General features: G+C 43.2%; 1 protein-coding gene across 2 annotated transcripts in view; it reads right to left on the minus strand.

Annotated features, from left to right (window-relative positions):
- Positions 1-25,274, minus strand: part of ZNF106 (zinc finger protein 106) — an 87,574-nt gene extending 62,300 nt beyond the window's left edge. Inside the window, exon 1 of one of the 2 annotated variants that reach the window (XM_062205712.1) lies at positions 25,150-25,274. The gene's annotated coding sequence lies outside the window, so the exon portion shown is untranslated. Of the gene's footprint in view, positions 1-8,793; positions 8,943-25,149 lie in introns of those variants that run through there. The other variant, XM_062205713.1, reaches the window with a different exon arrangement.
- Between the last annotated feature and the right edge of the window lie 269 nt (positions 25,275-25,543).

Genomic DNA, 25,543 nt, shown 5'->3' on the forward strand with positions numbered 1-25,543 from the left:
GGCCCCTGCACCCATGTGGCAGACCCAGAAGCTGCTCCAGCCTTTGAATCAGCCCAGCTCCACAGGCATTTGGGAGAATGAACTAGCAGATGGAAGACTTCTCTCTCTGCCTCGGCCTCTCTGTAATTCTGCCTTTCAAATAAATAAATAAATCTTAAAAAAATATATATAGGTACAGTATTATTTATGCTTTTAGTATTATAAGATCCTAAATCTCAAAATTAACATAAACTAATTTTGGTGTTAATTCTCACAGCATATTTGTTCTTTTAATTCTCTTCTTTTACTTATTTATTTCTGAATTTTTCTATTTTTTTGTTTTGATGGTTAATAACTTGAAGCAGACTTTTAAAACATTTCTGGTATTATCTTCTTTATCAGTTTTCCAAAGTCTTAGAATAGTGCTTAGTGCTCAATAAATATTTACTGAATGAAATAACAAAATGTTAGATGTAACTAGTAAAGGTTGAAGTAAATGTTAAGATATAAGGGAATTTGCGGCAGGCATTGGTATACTGGTTAAGATGTGGCTTGAGATGGCCACATCCATATTACAGTTCCTGGGTTTGACTACCAGCTTGTCTACCCTAAAAATCCAGCTTCCTGCTAATGAACACCCTGGGAGGCAGCAACTGATGGCTCAAATTGAGTTCCTAGCTCCTGGCTTTGGCCTGGCCCAACCTTGGCTATTGTGGGCATTTGGAGACTGAACAAGCAGATGGAAGCTCTCTCTGTGTCTCTCCCTCTGTCTGTTGCTCTGCCTTTCAAATGAATAAATCTTTAAAAAACAAAATACTCTATAGATCAATTTTTTAACCAGACTCCCTTTTTTAACTTTCTTCTTTCACAAGCTGCATGCTTCTAATCTGCAAGTATTAAGAAAATACATTTTTCACTTTTTCTTTTCTAAGATTTGTTTATTTGAAAGGCAGAAATAGAGATAAAGAGATAGAGAGATAGATGTTATCTTCCACGCACTGGTTCACTTCCCAAATGGCAGCAACTGCCCAGGCTGGGCCAGGCCAAAGCCAAGAGCCCAGAGCTTCTTCCAGGTCTCCCATGTCGGTGCAGGGGCTCAGGTACTTGGGTGATTTTCCACTGTTTTCCCAGGCACATTAGCAGGGAGCTGGAGCAGAAGTAGAGTGGCTGGGTCTCGAACTGGCGCTCAGATGGGATGCCAACACTGCAGGCGGAGGCTTAACCTTCTATGCCACAGCACTGGCCTCCATTTTCAGTTTTTTAGAATTATCAGAAAGTGTAACTTCTAGTAAAGAAGTCAATTAATAAAGAGGACTTAGTATATAAACCCTAAGCTGATATGATTCCAACCCAAGATCAAGGGACTTTAATTTATATATCCTTAAATTGGATAAAGAAAATTCCATTGAGCTTTCCAAAATAATGAAGTAAGCTCAGTCTTTTAAATGGGAAACAGTGCTCCATTTAAAAGCCTTAAAAAGATTAGAAGTCAAGGAAATACCAAGCCTCTAGCTTTAGGGATCTCAACCAAGGTGACAGAGAGGTTACATAACACTCAAGTGAGAAAGTAAATAAGCAATTCAACCACTGCTGTCCTCACCTTAACCACTTAACAACTCCCAGCACATCAATTAAAAATACCCTCCATGAATTCTTTCAACTTTTCTCCAAACTGTAAGAAGTGAGTGATATTTTTTAGACCTAATAATATTCTAAAAACTATAATTACTTTTTCTTAATGTTCTAATTATTCTTCTGCCAATACAATTACCATCTTCTCTAGGCAAAGCTATATCTATTAATGTCTTATTTTCTTTCAAACTCTCACGCTAAGGCATCAAGTTCTGATAGAGTTGTTTTTTATTTTTGTTCTCTTCCTCCAGTGTGATAAACTTCCATGACCCTACATCTATTCTCTCTTCACCCAATGGTTTCTTTTTTTTTTTTTTTTTCACCCAATGGTTTCATTCACTCCCGCTTCTTGCCTTGACTCCTACCCTCAATATATAAACAAGTTCTAAATCCAAACTGGTACATCAGAATCACCCCACACAGCTTATTAATAAAAAGGAAATAGCGGTGTGCAGACAGAGTGGAACTACTGTGTTAGAATCTCCAAAGGGGCCGGCACTGTGGCATAGTGGGTAAAGCTGCCACCTGCAGTGCTGGCATCTCATACGGGCACCAGTTCAAGTTCCGGCTGCTCCACTTCTAATCCAGCTCTCTGCTATGGCCTGGGAAAGCAGTAGAAGATAACCTAAGCCCTTGGGCCTCTGCACCCACATGGGAGACCTGGAAGAAAATCTTGGCTTCTGGCTTCATATTGGTGCAGCTCTGGTCATTACAGCCATCTGGGAAGTGAATCAGTAGATGAAAACCTCTCTCTCTGCCTCTGCCTCTCTGTAACTCTGCCTTTCAAATAAATAAAAAAATCTTTAAAAAAAAAAATCTCCAGAGACCCATTCTGTACTTCATTATGCTCTCTCCATCCTCACACCTAAGTCATCACTCCAAAGTGACAAACTGGTCAGAAGGAGCTTTTGAAGTAACCACTATTTCTTAACACTTGTGGTCCATCTCAAACATCTGTATCAGAATACTCTTCTAGGGGCTGGCACTGTGGCATAGTGGGTAAAGTCACTGCCTGCAGTGCTGGTATCCCCTAAGGGTGCTGGTTCAAGCCACAGCTGCCCCACTTCCAATCCAGTTATCTGCTGTGGCCTGGGAAAGCAATAGAAGATGGTCCAAGTCCTTGGGTCCCTGCACCTGTGTGGGAAACTTGCAAGAAGCTCTGGATTCCTGGTTTCAGATTAGCTTTGGAAAATGAACTAGTAGATGGAAGACCTCTCTCTGTGTATATCTCTCTGTAACTCTGCCTTTCAAATAAATAAATAAATCTTAAAAGGGGGCGAGGGGAATGGCAATGACTTAGACTAAGGAAACAGTGGGAGGGGATGAGAAATATCCAGATTAACACAACTGTTTAAAAAAAAAAAAAGTTCTCCTAATATTTATTATGTAACTCAAGGCTTGAAAATAACTTTTGGTGTCAAAGAACTTTAACTGAAACACTGGCACATTATCCTCCTTTATTGTTAAAACGACCTGTAAAGTAAGTAGAAAACAGGCTGTTTGACGTTAGGTATGTATGATCTCCCTAACTTTACTATGAGGAAAGGATCTGTCTTTTGTATATTGTATCTCCTAAGACTCATACTAATTTTAAACTTCGACCTAAGTAAGTAAGCCAATGCATGACAATACCATGCTGTCAAACACTGAAGGAAAAAAAGCCTAACTACTGGTTTGATGGGGGTGGTAGGAAGACTGGTACTTGGGTTAGAATCTGTTTTGAATACCAGTTTCAATTCTGCTTTCTGTGCCTCTACCTTAATACCTGATAAAATTTAAGGATTTCTGGTGACCAGGACAGCGCAACCGGGAGACAAGGTTCATATACAGTTTTTGCCACTAAACCTAGCTTGCCCGTGGGTTGAGAAGCAGAGATATGATTGACTTCTGGGAGGTCCTCACTTTGCTTAGTGGCCATAATCACAAAATTGCAAGAAGTTTTACGAGGATGACAACAAAGAGGTAGGGAAGTATTTCTGAACAGATTAATCCACAACCAGAACTTCCAAGGCTTATACTAGGTAACTGTCATATTTGCTACCTCTGACATGGCAGATCCTTCCTTCTGAAGGCAAGTGACTAGGGGTTTCCTATACCTAGTATCTTTGACTGAACATAAATTTATAGGTGTTTTACTCACCAGAATTCCCCCTAACACTCTTTTGCAAGATTGTATGTACCAACTACTCTTTAGCAAGATTGTATATATCAACCACTCTTTTCAGTAAGCACAAGAAGACAGGAAGTTCAGGATGTGACTCAGGAAAAGGCATTCATGATTTAATAGGCAGAAGCCCAGGCTCCTGCAAATGAAGCTGTTCATAATCCCCACCATGAGACAAGGAAATAGGACAGATCACAGTCAGATTCTTTAACTCAGAATTAGCACTAGCATCAGGTTCCGATTCTTTATTCAATTCTGCAATTTGGCAAGTAGTATGCCCTAGTGGGAAAAATAATCCAGAAAGAGGCTGGAATAACAGTGACCCTAACAAATGAAAGTACTAGCAAAAATAATCATGTGTCAGTTTTCAGTCCAAAGACAACTTGTACCAAGTTCAAAACTTTAACTGTGTGATAGCAGGGGGCATTTATTTAATAGTTAATAATACATTTATTTCCCAAACATATTTCCTGAAAGGTCTACACCATAATTTAAAAATTTATCAGCTGGCGCTGTGGCTTAACAGGCTAATCCTCCACCTTGCGGCGCCGGCACACCAGGTTCTAGTCCTGGTTGGGGCACCGGATTCTATCCTGGTTGCCCCTCTTCCAGGCCAGCTCTCTGCTATGGCCCGGGAGTGCAGTGGAGGATGGCCCAAGTGCTTGGGCCCTGCACCCCATGGGAGACCAGGAGAAGTACCTGGCTCCTGGCTTCGGATCAGCAAGATGCGCCGGCCGCAGCGGCCATTGGAGGGTGAACCAACGGCAAAACGGAAGACCTTTCTCTCTGTCTCTCTCTCTCACTATCCACTCTGCCTGTCAAAAATTTAAAAAAAAAAAAAATTATCATATGAATTTTTTTTTTTTTTTAATTTTTGACAGGCAGAGTGGATAGTGAGAGAGAGAGACAGAGAGAAAGGTCTTCCGTTTTGCCGTTGGTTCACCCTCCAATGGCCGCCGCGGTAGGCGCGCTGCGGCCGGCGCACCGCGCTGATCCGATGGCAGGAGCCAGGTGCCTATCCTGGTCTCCCATGGGGTGCAGGGCCCAAGGACTTGGGCCATCCTCCACTGCACTCCCTGGCCGCAGCAGAGAGCTGGCCTGGAAGAGGGGCAACCAGGACAGGATCGGTGCCCCGACCGGGACTAGAACCCGGTGTGCCGGCGCCGCAAGACGGAGGATTAGCCTGTTAAGCCACAGCGCTGGCTTATCATGTGAATTATAACCACTGCAAGTCAATGGATGAGCCCCATTGACTATCCAATATTTTTCTCAAAAAGATCTGTTGCTCTCCATTGTTTTGTCTTTTTTTTTTTTTTTTTTCAAGATTTATTTGGAAGTCAGAGCTACAGGGGAGAGGCAGAGAGATCAATCTTCGATCTGCTTGTTCACTCCCAAAATGGCCAAAAAAAGGTCAGGAATGGGTGAGGCCAAAGGCAGCTGCCAAGAGCTTCATCCGTGTCTCCCACATGGGTGCAAGAGCCTAGGTACTTCTTCCACCAGTGCCATCTTCTACTGCTTTCCTAGGTGCATTAACAGGGAGCTGGATCAGAAATGGAGCAACCAGGATGCTAGGATGCCCTCACTGTAGGTGGCAGCTTTACCCGCTCCACTACAGTGCCAGCCCCTCATCTCATTGTTAACAGTATATTTGATAATCTTCATCCATTTTTGTGCATGCATGACTAAAAGCAGTCATCATCATTATTTCTGCTTTTTATAGAATCTTTTAAGTTCAAAGATGACTACAACATGGTAATGGTGTAAGTTTAATATAGCCTTTTTTATATTCTTTTGTTCTGTATTTTTAAAAAAATGATTCATTAAGTCTCTAAAAACATCATCACATGTTTTATCTAAAGAGGAATATGTGTGTTGCTATAGCGGTATTTGAAATTTTGGAATTTACAAAAATCTCCAGCCTATCTTCGTAAATACCAATAGTCTCATGTTTACTAAAAACTTATGTGCATACTGTATACGTGGAAGTGATATATCCAAACATCTCAGTAAGCATGTTATAAAAAATATACTAAGCCAAAATGTGTTCAAGGCAGGCAGGCATTTAGCAGTTAGGAAGCCAGTCAGGATGCCTGCATCCCCTATCACAGCGTCTGGGTTCAAGTCCTGGTTCCCCTCCAAATCCAACTTCCTGCTATGGAAACCCCGGGAGGCAGCAGGTGATGCACTTGGGTCCTACTACCCATGAGATAAATGTGACTTCCAGCTTCAGCTTGGCTCAGCCCTAGACACTGTGAACATCTGGTGAATGAACCAGCTAATGGGAGCTCCATGTCTCTCTGCCTCTCACATAAATAAAATAAAAAATCTGTTCAAAGTTCAAGATTCCAACAGCTTGGGAATTTTCCAAGAGCTCAAATTTACTTTGAAATCACCATTCTACAAAGAATAGCTATATAACACTCTCCACCCTCCTAAATGGCCCCTTCTCAAACTACTTTTTTTTTTTTTTTTAATTTTATTTATTTGAGAGGCAAAGTTACAGTCAGTCAGAGGGAGAGACAGAGAGAAAAGGTCTTCCATCCATTGGTTCTCTACCCAAATGGCCACATCAGCCGGAGCTGGGCCAATCCGAAGCCAGGAGCCAGGAGCTCTTCCAGGTCTCCCACACAGGTACTGGGGCCCAAGAGTTCAGGCCATCTCCCACAGCTTTCCCAGGCCATAGCAGAGCTGGATAGGAAGAGGAATAGCTGGGATTAGAACTGGCGCCCATATGGGATGCCAATGCCACAGGTGGAGGATTAACCTCCTGCACCACAGTGCCAGCCCCATCAAACTACTTTCATGTAATCTTGCACTCCCCAAACTCCATACATTGCAACATAAGTAATCTATCTAGAAATGCAAACCTGATCATAATGCTCCTTCAATTTTTCTCCCTATATGGTATTTTGAAAAATTTCTATCACAGAATACTCAAAGAATTTCAGCAAACACTCCTATATCTACCACCTGGATTTTACCATACTTGCCCTATCAGGTATCTATCCCTCTATTCTTAGTCAAATAATCATGATATATTATCCTTTACATATTTTGTTGGATTTGCTACTATTATACCTAGAGTAAGGTACTGTTTTATAATTCTATTTTTATTTTATAATATCTTAATCAGGTTTTGGTTATCAGGGATATAATGGCCTTCTGAAATGAGAGTTTCTTCCTTGTCTATTTTCTGAAAGTTTAAATAAAGTTGATGTTAACTCTTTAAATATCTGACATAATTCATCAGCAAGTCCATTGTGGCCAAGAGTTTTCTTTGTGGGGAAGTTTTTAAAAGCTATTAATTCCTGAAGCCAGCGTTGTGGTGTAGTAGGTTAAGCCACTGACTGTAAAGCCGGCATCCCATATGGTACCAGTTCACTTCCTGGCTGTTCCACTTGTAATTTCAGCTCCCTGCTAATGTGCCTGGAAAAGCAGAGGAAGATGGTCCATGCCACCCATAGAGGAGACCAGGAAGAAGCTCCTGGCTCAGCCCTGGCCATAGGGGCCATTTGGGGAGAGAACCAGCAGATGGAAGATATCTCTCTCTCTAACTCTGCCTTCCAAATAAATAAGTAAATCTTTAAAAAAAATTAATTCTATTTCTTTAACAAATAAAGCTTACTCAGATTTTATTCCAGGATGTAACAGTTTTAGTACATTGGCATCTTCAAGAAACTATCCTATTGTCAAATTTGTTGGCAAAAAGTTGTTTATAATATTCCCTCATGATCCTATAAGCTCGGTAGGAATAAAGCCTTTTCATTCCTGGTATTAGTAAATTTATGGGTTTATCAATATTGCTGATCTTTTCAAAGAATCAACTTTATAATTCTGTTTATGTTTGTCTTTTTGTATTCTGTTGTCTTTATCTTCCTTCTATCCACTTGGGTTTATTGTGTTCTCACTTACTAACTTCTTAAGGTGTAACTTAGGTCACTATCATTAGATCTTTTTCCTAATAAATATGCTCAAAGCTATAAACTTCCTTGTAAACGCTGCTTTAGCTGCATCCAACAAATTTTTGTAGTAATTTATAATAAACATTTTCTTTAAAAAGTTTTAGATTGGGGCCAGTGCTGTGGCATAGTGGGTAAAGCTGCATACATATATTCGTGTAATTTGTCATAATAAACCAATATTGATACACTATTGTTAAAGTCATAATGTCCTCGGGGTCGGCGCTATGGCATAGTGGGTAAAAGCCACTGCCTGCAGTGCAGGCATCCCATATGGGCACTGGTTCGTGTCCCGGCTGTTCATGTCCAGCTCTCTGCTATGGTCTGGGAAAGTAGAGGAAGGTGGCCCAAGTCCTCGGGCCCAAGCATCCATGTGGGAGACCCAGAAGAAGCTCCTGGCTCACGGCTTTTGGATCGGTGCAGCTCTGGCCATTGTGGCCAACTAGAGAGTGAACCAGCTGATAGAAGACCTCTCTTTTTCTTTCTCTGCCTCTCCTTCTCTCTCTGTGTAACTCTGACTTTCAAATAAATAAATAAATCTTTAAAAAACCAAAAAACAGTCATAATGTCCTCGATTTTCACCTAGAACATATTTCCTCTTTCAGTATTCCATCCAGCACACCACATCCTTTGGCTGCTCTTTGGCTGTGAGTTATCCCACACACTGTGATGTTGTATTTTCACCGTCATTCAGTTCAAAATAGTTCTAATTTGTGATTTCTAATTTGACTCCTTGATTATTCAAAAGCTCCACTAAATTTCCAAGTATCTGTGGCTTTTCCACCAGTCTTGGTCTAATTTAATCCTATGATAGTAAAAAAGATGATTTCAATAATGAATTTTTTGAGAACTGATTCACAGCCCAACATTTGGTCTATATGTATACTTGGGGGAAAAAAAAATGTGTATTCTGCAGCTCTTGGCTGATAAATATCTACAGTGAATTTGTTAGTTACCTAACAGTTGTTAAGAATGTTACACTTTGGGGCTGGCACTATGGCACAGTGGGTAAAGCCACCACCTGCCAGCATTGCATATCGGTACCTGTTTGAGTCCCACCTGCTCCACTTCTGATCCAGCTCTCTGCTATGGTCTGGGAAAGCAGATGGCCCAAGTCCTTGTCCTCTGCATCCGTGTGGCTCCTGGCTTCAAATCTGCCCAGTCTCAGCCATTACAGCCACTTGGGGAGTGAACCAGCAGATGGAAAATTTTTCTCTCTCTGCCTCTGCCCCTCTGTAACTCTGCCTTTCAAATAAATGAAAAAATAAATCTTTTAAAAAAGGTGTTACACTTTAACTACAATTGCAAATTGTCTATTTCTTCCCTTAATTGTATTCATTTGTATTCATTTTTGCTTGATGTATTTTGAAGCTCTGATATCAGGCACAAAGATCTATGACTGTTATGTCTTCCTGATGAACTGATCCTTTTATAATTACAAAATGACGACTTTAACTCTAGCAATAATCTTTATCTTGAAGTTTACTTTATTTGTTATGAATATAGCCATTCCATCTTTTTTATGCTTACTGTTAGTAAGGTATATTTATTCCATGCACTTATTTTTAGCCTTTTTTTTTTTTTTTTTTTTTGGACAGGCAGAGTGGACAGTGAGAGAGAGAGAGAGACAGAGAGAAAGGTCTTCCTTTTGCCGTTGGTTCACCCTCCAATGGCTGCCGCGGCTGGCGCACCGCACTGATCCGAAGCCAGGAGCCAGGTGCTTATCTTGGTCTCCCATGGGGTGCAGGGCCCAAGCACTTGGGCCATCCTCCACTGCACTCCCTGGCCACAGCAAAGAGCTGGCCTGGAAGAGGGGCAACCAGGACAGAATCCGGCGCCCCGACTGGGACTAGAACCTGGTGTGCCGGCGCCGCAAGGTGGAGGATTAGCCTATTGAGCTGCAGCGCCAGCCAGACATCTGTTTCTATATAAAAAAAAGATTCTCTATTTAGGGGATCTTCCATCCACTGGTTTGTTCTCCAAATGGCAACAACAGCCAGAGCTGCAGCAGGCCAAAGCCAGGAACCATGAATTCTGTCCAAGTCTCTAACGTGGGTGGCAGAGGTCCAAGTACTTGGGCCATTATCTACTGCGTTTCCAGGAGCATCGGCAGGAAACTGGATTGGAAGCAGAGCAGCCAAGACTCAAACTAGCACTCCAGATGCTACAATTACAAGCAGCTTAACCTGGTGCATCACAAGGCAGGCATCTGGCCATTTATTTTTATACACTGAATCAGAGTAAGTGTTGCAGTAAATAAAATATCAATATGGCTGGATTTGACTACCATTTTACTATTTTTATCTCCTTTGTTTTTAAAAGCTATACTGTTCCTGTTTGCTTTGGCATTATTCATTTTAATGTTTCTTAAAACATTTTATTTTTTTAAAAAGCAGAGAGAGACAGAAGGCTCTTATCTGCTGGTTCATTTCCCAAACTAGGTTTCAGGACAGGCCAAAGCCAGGAGCTAGGAACTCAATTCAAGTCTCCTAGGTGGGTGATCACTTGAGCCATCTCCTGCTGCCTCCTGAAGTACATATTATTTACTCATTTACTTATTTGAGAGGTAGAGTTACAGACAGTGAGAGAGAAAGACAGAGAAAAAGGTCTTCCTTCTGTTGGTTCACTCCCCAAATGCCCACAACGGCCAGAGCTACACTTGATGCAAAGCCAGGAGCCAGGTGCTTCCTCCTGGTCTCCCATGCGGGTACAGGGCCCAAGCACTTGGGCCATCCTCCACTGCCTTCCCAGGCCACAGCAGAGAGCTGGATTGGAAGAGGAGCAACCGGGACTAGAAAGAACCCAGCACCCATATGGGATGCAGGCACCACAGGCAGAGGATTAACCTACTGCATCACGGCGCCGGCCCTTGAAGTGTATATTAATAAGGTAGAATGGGAAACAGAATGGACCTCAAATCTAGGCACTGCAATATGGGATGCAGGTAGGCATCTTAACCGCTGCCCATTCCATCACTTTTTTTTTTTTTCCATTCCATCACTTTAATTTTACAAGCTTTTTAACACTTTATTATTTTTTTTAATTTGTATGTATCTCATAAATACATTATGAACATAATAATTCTTCCCGTTGTACTCGCCCTCCCACCCAGTCTCCTCCCCCTCCTGTTTTATACAAGAAAGGAAAAGAAGAAAAAAGGAAAAAAAGGACAAATGGACTAAAAAAAAAAAAACTAAGAGAACTCTTCCTCAACAGTCTATATAGGGCTGTTTTAAACTTCTTTACATCATCTTCCCCTTAGTAGTTACTGCAGAAATTACAACACACACATCCTAACCATTTACACTGTACTTGGTGTTAACAAGGTACCACTTAAAGCAGTAAGTTACAATCATACAGGCCCATCCTATGCTTCACAATATATGTTTTGTAACTATGGGATGTCATGAATCCCACATAATGAATTTTGTGTGTGTGGTTAAAAACATATTTATATTTTTTAGAAATTTAAAGGAAAAAGATCTTTTATATACAGATGTTTACCATTTCAGATCTTCACTCCTTTCTAAAAATCCAAATTTCTATCTCATATCATTTTTCCTTACCCTGAAGAACTTCCTTTAACATTTCTTGAAGTACTGATGGGCTAGCAATGAATTCTTTTGGTTCTTTTATATGTGTATATATATATATATTTTTTTCCTTCTAAAGATTTATTCATTTATTTGAATGATAAAGTTAAAGAGAGAGGGAGAAATCTTCCATCCACTAGTTCACTCCGCAAATGACCACAATGGCTGGGGCTGAGCTAGGCCAAAGCCAGAAGCCTCCTCCAGGTCTCTTACATGGTTACAGGTGCCTACACACTTGGGCCATCCTCTACTGCTTTTCTAGGGAGCTGGATCAGAAGTAGAGCAGCAGGGACTCTAACTGGTGCCCATACAGGATGATACCCGCATCACAGGTGGTAGCCCAAACTGCTATGTCGCAACGTGGACCACAAAATCTTAAAACATTTATTTCACCTTTGTTTCTGAAGGCAAGTCTGTTGAATCTGGAATTATCAGATTTTCTTGCAGTCTTTAAAGATTCTCTCATCTCTTCTAGACTTCACTGGTTCTTTTTTTCTTTTCTTTTTTTTTTTTTGGACAGGCAGAGTGGACAGTGAGAGACAGAGAGAAAGGTCTTCCTTTAGCTGTTGGTTCACCCTCCAATGGCCGCCGCGGCCGGCGAGCTATAGCCGGCGCACTGCGCTGATCCACAGGCAGGAGCCAGGTGCTTCTCCTGGTCTCCCATGCAGGTGCAGGGCCCAAGTACTTAGGCCATCCTCCACTGCACTCCGGGCCATAGCAGAGAGCTGGCCTGGAAGAGGGGCAACCGGGACAGAATCTGGCGCCCCGACCGGGACTAGAACCCGGTGTGCCGGCGCCACAAGGCGGAGGATTAGCCTAGTGAGCCACGGCGCCGGCCTTAGACTTCACTGTTTCTAATAATGAGCCAGTGGTGAATAAAACTGTTTCCCTGTATGTCATGTATTTTTTTTTTTAAGATTTTATTTATTTGAAAGTCAGAGAGTGGGGCCGTTGCCATGACTCACTTGGTTAATCTTCCACTTGTGGCACTGGCATCCTATATGGGCACCGGGTTCTAGCCCCAGTTGCTCTTCTTCCAGTCCAGCTCTCTGCTGTGGCCTGGGAGGGCAGTGGAGGATGGCCCAGGTGCTTGGGCCCCTGTACCCGCATGGGAGACCAGGAGGAAGCACCTGGCTCCAGGCTTTGGATCTGTACAGTGACAGTTGTGGCAGCCATTTGGGGAGTGAACCAACGGAAGGAAGACCTTTCTCTTTGTCTCTCTCACTGTCTATAACTCTACCTGTCAAATAAATTAAAAAAAAAAAAAGTCAAAGAGTTACACAGAGAGAAGAGAGGCAGAGAGAGGCAGAGAGAGAGAGAGAGAGAGAGAGAGAGAGAGAGAGGTCTTCCATCTGCTGGCTCACTCCCCAAATGCCCACAACGGCCAGAGCTGCGCCGATCCAAAGCCAGGAGCTTCTTCTGGGTCTCCCATGTGGGTACAGGGGCCCAAGGACTTGGGCCATCTTCTACTGCTTTCCCAGGCCACAGCAGAGAGCTGGATCGGAAGAGAAGCTGGGACTAGAACTGGCGCCCATTTGGGATGCCAGCGCTTCAGGCCAGGGCGTTAACCCGCTGTTCCATAGCACCAGCCCCTATGTGCTGTTTTATTTAGTTGCTTTCTAGACTCCCATTAGTGGCTTTCAGCAGTTCGTCTGTGCAGGATCCAACCATAGTTTGCTTCATCTTTTGCCAAGCTTATTGAACTTGATTCATGTCTTTCATGACATTTTCAAATATCTTTTTCTTCCTCATTTTTTCTCCTCTATCAAGGATTCCAATTATATGTGCTGGGTTTTTTTATGCTGTCCTCAGGTTATTGAGAATCTGTTTTCTTTTTCCTCCCATTCTGTTGCTCTTCACTATTAATAATTTAATTTTATCCTTCACCTCATGCATTCTTCCTTCTACTGTCCTCTTCCTGCTGTTATGTTCGTACAGTGTGACTGTTTATTTCAGATATTACATTTTTCTGTCTAGAATGTTCATCTGCCATATTTTCCTTTGCTTTACTAATACATACTTATTTAAGATTCTTTCCTACATTATCCCAACATGTGAGTATTTTAGGGTTAGTCTCTGTACTTTATCTTTGAGCTTGAAATCAGGTTCCATACTAACCCATTAGTTCCTGTGTGTATTCCTCTCTAAAATATGCTTGGTTTTCATCACCCTTTTGTAATTTGGATAGTTTTATGGGATTTATGCCCAGATACGACAGTTGTTACCTGCAGGAAAGGTCTGCCAGTAGGAGCTTACTCAGTCACGATAAGAATTGGATTCCCACATTTATGCTTTTGAGTGTCGCTAGCCTACATGAAGGGCTCCAGGGAATCCAAGCTGATGGGATTTAGCAAAGAAGGCATATCCTTAATCCTGGGGAAGAAGTGGCGGCCTAGGTTTAGTGACAAAGAGCTGGGATCTGGGCAACTTAAATGCCAGCTGCCCTTTATGAAATGGCTCAGCTTCCAGCTGACTTCAGTTTTATGGCACCTCCATCTAAACATGCACTTCTATGCTTTATGCTTCCCTCAATCAGACACTGAAAAAGCCACTCCGATATATGGTTATGCTTTACAATTTAGTCCTCCACTTTTAAAAGCCCCTCAATGGTACCCAATCTTTTTTTTTTTTTTTTTTTTTTTTTTTGACAGGCAGAGTGGACAGTGAGAGAGAGAGAGAGACAGAGAGAAAGGTCTTCCTTAGCCGCTGGTTCACCCTCCAATGGCCGCCGCAGCCGGCGCACTGCGGCCAGCGCACAGCGCTGATCCGAAGGCAGGAGCCAGGTGCTTCTCCTGGTCTCCCATGGGGTGCAGGGCCCAAGGACCTGGGCCATCCTCCACTACACTCCCTGGCCACAGCAGGGAGCTGGCCTGGAAGAGGGGCAACGGGGACAGAATCCGGTGCCCCGACTGGGACTAGAACCTGGTGTGCCAGCGCCGCAAGGCGGAGGATTAGCCTGTTGAGCCACGGCGCCGGCCGGTACCCAATCTTTTAAAATATAAACCAAAATATCTCAAGGCCTTACAAGACCTACTCGACATGATCTTTGCTAACGTTTATACATAGGCGTCAGCTACTTTCCCCACAGACCTCTGCTCCAGAGAAAATGGCATTCTCATCTACCGTACTCCCTCATCTTACTGCTTTTTCATATGCTGGTCCTTCTCCCCGGAATCTGGCCCCCTTTCATCCCGTTAACTACTCATCTATCAAATCCCAATCCAAATTGTCAATTGCCCAGGGAAGCACTCCCTCATCCCCCAGACTAGGCCATACTCCCTCACTGTGCACTGCTATCCTAAAATCCAGTCCTTTCTTTACAGCACTTATCACAGTGTGACTATTTCTGAGGCAGGCAGTACAGCAACAATTCTCAACCACATCAGAACCAATTTTTCCTAACAAATTATGGAAATTTCCATTTACATATAACAATCCCCAGTGCACATATCAGCACAAAGTATTTTTCTTTAAACATATTTTACATCCTCTTTTTATTGTAAATATTTTATAAAACCTCCTTATCATTTCTGAAATGAAATTCAAAGCTACTATATACATGTAAAATTTTAAACATCAATATAGGGGCTCAAATTTAGTACAGCAGTTAAGACGCTACTTGGGATGGTCACATCTCATATCTCAGTTTGAATCCTGACTTCAGGTCCAATTCCAGCTTCCTGCTAATGTACACTTCCTGCTAACGCACAGATGGCCAAATTACTGAGATTCCTGTCACCCATGTGGAAGACCCAGATGGAGTTCCTGGCTTCAGCTTGGCCCAGGCCTGGCTGATGCAAGCATTTGGAGAGTCAACATGCTGATGAAAGATCTTTCTGTCTCCCTCTTTTTCTCTGCCTTTGAAATTAAAAAATAAAAAACAAAAACAAAACACTGCCATAGAGCTTAAAAAGTACTAACATAAAGTGCCATTCATAACACACACAAAAAAGGAAAACAATTTATTCTGAAGATATATATTCCCCAATAAATGCTTAGGCATGTTTATGCAGAAGACATAGTCTATGAATGTGATTAACTATAAAAACAGACTGATAAACACATTTTTAAGCACCTGTTGAAGTCTCAGCTGCTCCACTTCCAATCCAGCTCCCTGCTAAGGCCCCTGGGAAGGCAGGTGGAGACCCAGATGGAGTTCTTATCTCCTGGCTTCAGCCTGGCCCAGCCTCAGTCACTGCAGCCACTTGGAGAATGAACTAGCAGGTGGAAGATCTTTTTTCTCTCTCTCTCTCTCTCTGTCACTCTGCCTTTCAAATAAACAAACAAATTCTTTAAAAACAAAACAAAAAAAACCCAGAGGTATTTTTTTAAAAGATTTATTTATTTATTTGAAAAGTAGAGTTACTGAGAGGCAGAGGCAGAGAGAGAGAGTGAGCAAGAGCAAGCATCTTCCATCCACTGGTTCACTCCCCAAATGGCTGCAACGACCAGAGCTGGGTCGATCCGAAGCAAGGAGCTTCTTCCAGGTCTCCCATGCAGTTGCAGGCCCAAGTACTTGGGCCATCTTCCACTGCTTTCCCAGGCCATTAGCAAAGAGCTGGATTGCAAGTGGAAGCAACCTGGTCTTGAACCAACCTGGCAGTCATATGGGATAATGGCACTGTATGCGGCAGCTTTAACCGCTATGCCACAGCACCACACACCACTCCCCCCGTACACTGTAAACACACACACACAAAGCATTGTGGTCTGTGATATGATTTTCCAAAATACTATAATGATCTACTCTTGATAATCTTTCAGAGCTAAAGAAAGCACAACTATTTTTTAAAGATTTATTTTTATTTACTTGAAAGGCAGAGTTATAGAGAATTAGAGGGGGAGGGACAGAGAATATCTTCCATCCACTGGTTCATTCCCCAAATGGCTGCATTAGCCAGGGCCAGGCCAGGCTAAAGCCAGGAACCTCTGGAGCTTCATCGGGATCCCTCACATGGGTGGCAGGGGCCCTAGGACTTGGTCCATCTTCTGCTGCTTTTCCAGGCACATTAGCAGGCAGCTGGATCAGGAAGCAGAGCAACTGGACATAAAATGGCACCCATATGGGATGCCGGTATTGCAGGCAGCAGTTTAACTAACCATACCACAACACCGGCCCCTACAACTTCTTGATTTACAAGAAAGCTAGGCTCCATGTAAAAAATATTGTGTTTATATGTAAAACAACTTTGTAACTAGGCTTAGATAATTATAAACAGGCTTTTTACCTATCTGAACATCCCTTGGGAAATTAGAAAATGATACAATATTTAAATGTTCTCACCATTGGAAAGAACGGGGCCATCAAAGAAGGAGGTACCTTTCTCTGAAGGGAGGAGAGAACTTCCACTTTGACTATGACCCTGTCGGAATCGAAGTCGGCGAACCCTAAAGGCTTCCATAGCCTTGGCAACTCATGACTAGAGCCTAGGGAGATTACTGACACCATAAACAAGAGTGTCAAATTGTTAAGTCAATAACAGGAGTCACTGTGTACTTATGTCTCATGTGGGATCTGTCGTTAATGTGTTGTCCAATGTGAAGTAATACTATAACTAATACTGAAACAGTATTTTTACACTTTGTGTTTCTGTGTGGGTGCAAACTGATGAAATCTTTACTTAGTATATACTGAACTGATCTTCTGTATATAAAGATAATTGAAAATGAAAGAAAAACTTGGTGTGAAATTGGAAATAGCATAGAAAATTAATCAATTTTTAAAAAAATATCATGTAGGATCTCTGTCCTTAATGTGCTGTACATTGTGATTTAATGCTATAACTAGTACTCCAACAGTATTTTTCACTTTGTGTTGCTATGTGGGGGCAAACTGTTGAAATCTTTACTTAATATATACTAAACTGATCTTCTGTATATAAAGAGAATTGAAAATGAATCTTGATGTGAATGGAAGGGCAGAGGGAGCGGGAAAGGGCAGAGTTGCAGGTGGGAGGGAAGTTATGGTGGGGGGAGCCATTGTAATCCATAAGCTGTACTTCGGAAAAACAATAGAGTCGGCGCTGTGGCGCAGTGGGTTAAAGCCCCTACCTACAGCACCTGCATCCCATATGGGTGCTGGTTCGAATCCCAGCTGCTCCACTTCCAATCCAGCTCTCTGCTAATGTGCCTGGGAAAGCAGCAGAGAATGGCCCAAGGCCTTGGGCACCTGCACCTACGTGGGAGACCTGGAAGGAGCTCCTGGCTCCTGGCTTCAGATCTGCTGTGGCTATCTGGGGAGAGAGCCAGTAGATAGAAGACCCCTGTCTCTCTCTCTCTCTCTCTCTCTTTCTTTCTTCCTGTTATGCTGTCTTTTAAATAAATAAAATAAATATGTATAAATATAAAAAAAAAATGTTCTCACCATCAAAAGTTAGAAGTACATGAGGTAATGCATAGGTAAATTAGCTCTATCTAGCCATCCCATAACAAATACATATGTTGTACATAATATGTAATTTTTGTCAATTTAAAGATATTAAAAACATTATTTATTGCAAAGGCAAAGTAATAGAGAGGGAGAAACAAGAGAGGATCTTCCATCTACTAATTCACTCCCCATATACCTACAACAGCCAGGGCTGGGCCAGACCAAAGCCAGGAGCCAGGAACTCCATCCTGGTCTCCCACGTGGGTAGCATGGACTCAAGTACTGACCATCTTCTGCTGCCTTCCCAGGCACATTAGCAGGAAGCTGGACCAGAAACAAGGCAGCTGCTGGAACTCAAGCCAGCACTCCAGTTCAGGATACCAGCATCTCAACTGGCAGCTTAACCTGCTGTGCAATAATGCCAGCTCTCTAAAAATTAATTTTTGAAAGATTTTTATTTATTTATTTGAGAAGTAGAGTTACAGACAGAAAGAGGGAGAGACAGAGAAAGGTCTTTCAGCCACTAGTTTACTCCCCAAATGGCTGCAATGGCTGGAACTGGGCTGATCTGAAGCCTGGAGCCAAGAGCTTCCTCCGGGTCTCCCATGCAGGTGTAGGGGCCCAAGAACTTGAGCCATCCTTCACTGCTTTCCCAGACCCAAAGCAGAGAGCTGGGTCAGAAGAAGAGCAGCCGGGACTCTAACCGGCGCCCATATGGGATGCTGGCACCACAGGCAGTCGGCCCCTAAAAATTAATTTTTTAAAAACAGAAAGTGATGCAAGATGTTGAACAAGCTTTTCACTCTACATCACAGGATACCCAACATTCCTGTTGTCTAATCCACTGCCATGTTATCCTCTCAGACTGAAAACAAAAAAACATAATTTTTAGATCTCTTTGGGACATGATCCTAAACTCACTGGTAACTACTGCATTAGGGTAACAAGACCTCAGTAACCAGACAAGACCTCAGAAACCAGACTGCCTGGTAATAGTCTGTGTGAGCTTGAGCAGATGAGTTAATCTTCTGTGCCTCAGTTTCCAGATCTATAAAATAAAAACAATATAATATCCTAGCACTATTATGAGGAATAAATTAGTAAACCCATGTAAGTAGGCATCTACTAAATATTTAATGTACTTAGTATAATTATTTGATGAAAACCTGTCCCAGCAGACTATAAGCTCCATGACGACTGGTCTGAATGCCGTTATTCATCATTTTATTCCTGTTAGCTGACAAATCATCTAACAGACTAGCTATTACTTGTAGAACAAATTAACAAAGATGTCTGGAATAGAAACAAATAATAAAAAGTGGAATATAATGTTCAACAATATTATTTTAGGTTACACGTGGGGTGGGAACCTTTTTTCTGCCAAGGGCCATTTGGATATTTATAGCATCATTTACAGGCCATACAAAATTATCAACTTAAAAATTAGCCCACTTGGGGCCAGTGCTGTGGCACAGCAGGTTAACACCCTGACCTGAAGTGCCGGCATCCCATATGGGTGCCAGCTGGAGACCTGGCTGCTCCACTTCCGATCCAGCTCTCTGCTCTGGCCTGGGAAAGCAGTAGAAGATGGCCCAAGTGCTTGGGCCCCTATACCCGCATGGGAGATCAGGAAGAAGCACCTGGCTCCTGGCTTCGGATCAGCGCAGTGCCGGCCTTAGTGGCCATTTGGGGAGTGAGCCAACGGAAGGAAGACCTTTCTCTCTGTCTCTCTCTTTCACTGTCTGTAACTCTACCTGTCAAAAAAAAAAAAAAAAAAAAAAAAAGACAGCATGATGGTTCCAGGTATGAAAACTTTTTAGAACTCCAATAATTAAGAGTTTTTCTTTTAAAAAATTTATTTATTTATTTGAAAGGAAGAGTTACAGAGAGAGAGGGAGAGGGAGAGGCAGAAGCAGGCAGACAAGTTCCGGATGGTTCACTCCCTAAATGGCTGCAATGGCCAGGCCGAAGCCAGGAGCCAGGAGCCAGGAGCCAGGAGCTCCAGCCAGGTATGCCATGTGGATGCAGGGGCCTAAGCACCTGGGCCATTCTCTGCTGCCTTCCCAGGCGTATTAGCAGGGAGCTGGACCAGAAACAGCCCACCCAAGAGGTTTGACTTTCACATCTGAACTTTCAGAATGGGTAATCTCAGATTTTCGCATTACAGAGATCAATCTTGGTTTACTGAGACTCTTAAAATTCTAATTTTGTTATACACTGATTACCTGTCTAAAAGGATACAAAGAAGGTACAGGTAGCATAACTACTAGAGTAATAATAATTTTGCACTTAATATCATCAATTTACAGTTTACAAGTACGTTAGAAAAAGCAAAAAACTTGGACTTAGACAAAAATATTTCATAAGTCTATTACCTTGAATAAATCTTTATCTCTCCAAACTTCAAATTCCTCCTCTAGAAAAGTGGGAATGTCCATCACAGACTTTTTCTTTTTCTCTTATTTTAGTTTTTAAATATTTAATTATTTACTTGAGAGGCAGAGTTTAAGAGACATCTTCCATCTACTGGTTCACTCTCCAAATGGCTGAGGCCAGAGCTGGGCTGATCTGAAGCCAGGAGCCAGGAGATTCTTCTAGGTCTCCCATGTGGGTACAGCGGCCCAAGCACTTAGGGCATCTTCTACTGCTTTCCCAGGTGCATTAGCAGGGAGCTGGATTGAAAGTGCAGCAGCCGGAATTTGAACCTGCACCCATATTGAATGCTGGCACTGCAGGTGATGGCTTTACCGGCTAAACCACAGCGAGGGCCTCTCTCTTTTATTTTTTTGAAAGCAATTTCTTAGAGTAAGCTTTCTCTTTTCAAAGACAATCATTTGTAATTCAAATAAGTTATACTAGTCTTTCAAACTATAAAAAATAAAAAAGAACTTGTGCTAGTTTTCTAGGGAGACATACAATTTAACCAGGGACTCAGATTCATCTCCTGACCCCACTAATCACTGTCAGCATCACTAAAGCAGGGTTTATGATATCGTACCTCAAGCTCTTAACTTGAATCTGATAAAGTGTTTCACTCTAGCTTCCAGGCTGTAGCCACAAGTTAAATGAAAGCACCAGAAATCAAACAAATACATCTAGATAACTGACCTGGTCTTTTCAAAAAGTTATTGGGTGGGGGGGTAGAGCGGGAGGAATAAGAAAAAGAGAGGAGGGGGAAAAGGTAAGTTCAAGATTAAGAGTCTTCAAGATCCAAAACAATCAAGTACAATGTGTGGCCTTGTATTGGAAATTGGATCAAACTGTTTTTAAAAAAGGAACAATTTGGAGAAATTTTAATAGTGAGAGATGTACTTGGGTCCTGTCACCCCTATAGGAGACCTGGATTGGGTTCCAAGCTCCTGGTTCTGGCCTGTCAAGTCCTTGCTATTCTGGGAATTTGGGGGATGACCCAACAGATGAGAGATCTCTATCTCTCCATTTCTCTCTCTCTGCCTTTCAAATAAATGAAGTATATTTTAGGGCCGGCATCGTCACACAGGTTAATTCTCCGCCTGTGGCGCTGGCACCCCATATGAGTGCCAGTTCTAGCCCTGGCTATTCCACTTCCAGTCCAGCTCTCCACTATGGCCTGGGAAAGCAGTGGAAGATGGCCCAAGTCCTTGGGCCCCTGCACCCATGTGGGAGACCAGGAAACAGCACCTGGCTCCTGGCTTCGAATGGGCGCAGCTCCAGCAGTTGCGGCCATTTAGGGAGTAAACCAATGGAAGGAAGATCTTTCTCTCTGTCTCTCCCTCTCACTGTCTGTAACTCTAACTCTCAAATAAAATAAATAAAATCTTTAAAATATATATATATATTTCAAATATATATTTGGGGGTAAAATGTCAGGAATAAAAGTAAATGCAGGCCGGCGCCACGGCTCAATGGGCTAATCCTTCGCCTAGCGACGCCGGCACAACGGGTTCTAGTCCCGGTCAGGGCGCCGGATTCTGTCCCGGTTGCCCCTCTTCCGGGCCAGCTCTCTGCTATGGCCCGGGAGTGCAGTGGAGGATGGCCCAAGTGCTTGGGCTGGCTGCGCCGGCCATTGGAGGGTGAACCAACGGCAAAAGGAAGACCTTTCTCTCTGTCTCTCTCTCTCTCTCTCACTGACCACTCTGCCTGTCAAAAAAAAAAAAAAAAAAGTAAATGCAAGGGGCCGGTGCTGTGGTGTAGCGGGTAAAGCCGCCGCCTGCTGTGCCAGCATCCCATATGGGTGCCAGTTCAAAACCAGGTTGCTTCCACTTCCAATTCAGCTCTCTGCTATGGCCTAGGAACACAGCGGAAGATGGCCTAAGTCCTTGGGTCCCTGCACCCACATGGGAGACCCAGAGGAAGCTCCTGGCTCCTGGCTTCGGATCAGCACAGCTCCAGCCATTGCAGCCATCTGGGGAGTGAACCATCAGATGGAAGACCTCTTTCTTTCTCTGCCTCTGCCTCTCTGTAACTCTGCCTTTCAAATAAATAAAATAAATATTTAAAAAAAGTAAATGCAGTATAGCAAAATAGTGACAGACTTTAAAATCTGAGTGACAGATTTACAGGGGTTCATATACTATATTTCTACTTTTCTGGTTTTATAAAAGCTTTCATAATGAAATGTAAAATAAAAAGGCTTATAGAGAGGGGCCAGTACTATGGCGTAGTAGGCTAAGCCACTGTCTGCAGTGCCAGCATCCCATATGGATGTCTGAGTCCCAGCTGCTCCATTTCTGGTCCAGCTCCCTATTAACGTGCCTGGGAAAGCAGTGGAAGATGGCTCAAATGCTTGGGACACTGTACCCACATAGGAAACCCAGAGTAGCTATAGGCTCCTGGCTTTGGACCAGTCTAGTTTCAGCCATTGCAGCCATTTGGGGAGTGAACCCGCGGATGGAAGACCTTGCTCTCTTCCTCTCCTTCTCTCTGTTACTCTGCCTCTCACAGAAATAAATCTTTAAAAAAAAAATGCTTATAGAAAAAATTACCCTCCTCCTACTTTTTCCCAGGCACTGCTACCTCTAGCCACACTTACCAGTTTCTTAAATATTCCGAGATTTTTTTTCAACTTTTCATTGCACTTAAAATAAACATAACATAATATTTACCATTTTTAAATATACAAGGGGTGGGCACTGTGGCACAGGGAGTTAATCCTCTACCTGCAGCCCTGGCATATGTGTGCTGGTTCTAGTCCTGGCTGCTCCTCTTCTAATCCAGCTCTCTGCTATGGCCTGGGAAAGCAGTGGAAGATGGCCCAAGCCCTTGGGCCCCTGCACTCATGTGGGAGACAGGGAGGAAGCTCCTGGCTCCTAGCTTCAGATCAGCCCAGCTCCAGCTGTTGTGGCCATTTGGGAAGTGAACTGGTGGATGGAAGACCTTTCTCTCTCTGTCTCTCTCTCATTGTCTGTAACTCTACTTCTCAAACAGATAAATAAATAAAAATCTTAATAAATAAATATACGAGGGTACTTCATTAGGTTAATGCTAAAGACTTAAAAGTTTATTTTGGTGCAAAAAAAGTCTTCGAAATTTCACTGAACGTATTTCCATGAGCTTTTGGATTTCAAAAATTAACTACACCAAGATAAGTTTATCTTTTAATTCCATCTTCCACTAACAGTGTAATACCATTAAATACACTTATGATGTATTTAATATACCATCCATCTCCATAAGTATTTCATCTTGTAAAGCTAAGCTCTACATCTGTTAAAGAATAACACTCTATTTCTGCCTCCTCTAGTCTCCAGCAACCATCATTCAACTCCTTTCTATCTTTATGAATTTGATTACTTTCTAAAGATATTCTATATGCAGCACTATTTTTTCTGAAAACCACAATGGTTGGAAAGTGTAACCTGTTTTGGATACCAACATTAATATATAGAGCTAACTCATTCTAAATGCGTAATTTAACCAGTCCTCTCCTGATGAACACCTGGTAACTGTTATTTCTTGACAGTCTCTTTCATATTTAAAATAACTCACACACATTCACTCTAAGGTTTCAATTAGTGATTGTGCCAAACAAAAGTTTAGTTATTCTATATAACCTGTCTGCCTGTAACTTCCCAATAAGATACTCCAACTACAAAACACACAATCTGTATACATCTCATGAGCCATTCCTGGTTCCAGAACCAGGTTCTCCAGCATCTTTGCTTCCCTGATGGAGTAACCCTTCGGACTTCACGCGCTCAAATCTAGATGTACAATAATCACCATTCAGTTTTTAATTATCTTCTTTTTAACCAAAGCAACTGGTTCTGAACCAGCCAGATCAGATTCCTTTAACCCTCAATCTCCTTCCAGGCCATTTTTAAATTCTCTTCAAAAAACCATCGCAACAAAACATCTAGTAAGAAATCTCTAACTAAAGGCCCCACCATTTTCCAGATTCAAGAGTTCGAAACTTGTAACACAGTTTGCTTTCCTAGCACAAGTACTGAGAATCTATAAGCTGGCATAACAGTAAAAAGATAAGCTTCCAGATCCTATTAGGTGAATTTCACCGCTTCCTCTGGCTAGATTAGCAACAACCCTCAACAAATCACCTTCGGAATCTCAGCACCACTGTCTGTATATGCTACATCTTCCATTACACGTATCTCATAAGTTTTTTGGGACACACCTGAGTGTGTTTGGTGCTAAACAAACACTAGCTGAATCTGAATGGTATCTTGCACTTCACCAAACTTCAGAACGGGGCTCAAACAATTTTCAAGATTCCCCATGGGATGTGAAACAGTACCCAAGCTCTTAGTCAGAACTCAGAAGTCATTCGTGGCTTTAAAATCTCGGTGTAAACCATTATGGTGGCTAAAACACTCACTTGCTAGGTAAGAGAAGAACTTCCTCGAGTAGCACGGCAGTCCCAAATTGCTAAGGGACGTGGAAATCTCAAACTTGCCAAGATGGCTTAATCTGACGCACAGACATGATTAAACTGAATGGGTGGGGGTGGGAGTGGGGTGGGGGGCCAAGCATTTCCCCTCCGTAACTACGTACCAAGATCAGTATTAAATATTAAACGGACACATAGTAAACACGCCATAATCAGCTGCTATTTCAAGGACAGCAGACCGAAGGGGGCAAAGAATGGAGCCAGTCACGAGAGGCCGAGGGGGATCCCCCTGCCTTTCCGCACCGGGGTCCAGGATCCCCTGCCTCAGCCGGGGCCGAGGAAGGTCAGCGGCCTGCCCTTAAGGGAAGGCTTTGCAACCACGTTCCCTTCTGGGACTAGCAGAGGAGTCGGAGCGCCTCCGCGGGAACGTGCAGCCCGCAGCCAGAAGCCCTGCCCGCCCCGCCAGCCCGCGCGGCTCCGGCAGAGGGGCCCGCCGGCCGCCTCAGCGCCGCCGCCTACGGGCGCACAGCCCCGGCCGCGTCTCACAGCCCCGCAGCCTCGCTCGGGGCAGACCACCAGGACCCTCGGGTTCCCACACGCTCCACGCGGGCCGGCGCCGCGGTACTCACATCCGCAGACGACCCCTCTTACTCCATCAGGCCGCCGCCGGCCCGGCGAGGGAGCTCCCTGACGCCCCGGACGCCCCCCTCAGTTTTGGGTCCGGCGGCCCGCTCCGGACCCGCTCCCCGCCGGGCACCGCCGCCGCCACAGCGCAGGCGCACAGCGCAGCCGTCGCGCTTTTTTTTTTTCTCCCCCCCCCCCCTTACACTCCGCCTCTCAATAACCTAGCTTTATTTGAACACAAGGGAGTGAACAACGGACACGGGGCAAGAGGCTTAGAAAGCACGAATGCTATAACTAGTACTTCAGCAGTATTTTTTTCACTTTGTGTTGCTATATGGGGGCAAACTGTTGAAATCGTTACCTAATATATACTGAACTGATCTTCTGTATATAAAGAGA

The sequence above is a fragment of the Lepus europaeus genome, chromosome 11 (genome assembly GCF_033115175.1).
Source record: "Lepus europaeus isolate LE1 chromosome 11, mLepTim1.pri, whole genome shotgun sequence".
Taxonomy (NCBI): Eukaryota; Metazoa; Chordata; class Mammalia; order Lagomorpha; family Leporidae; genus Lepus; species Lepus europaeus.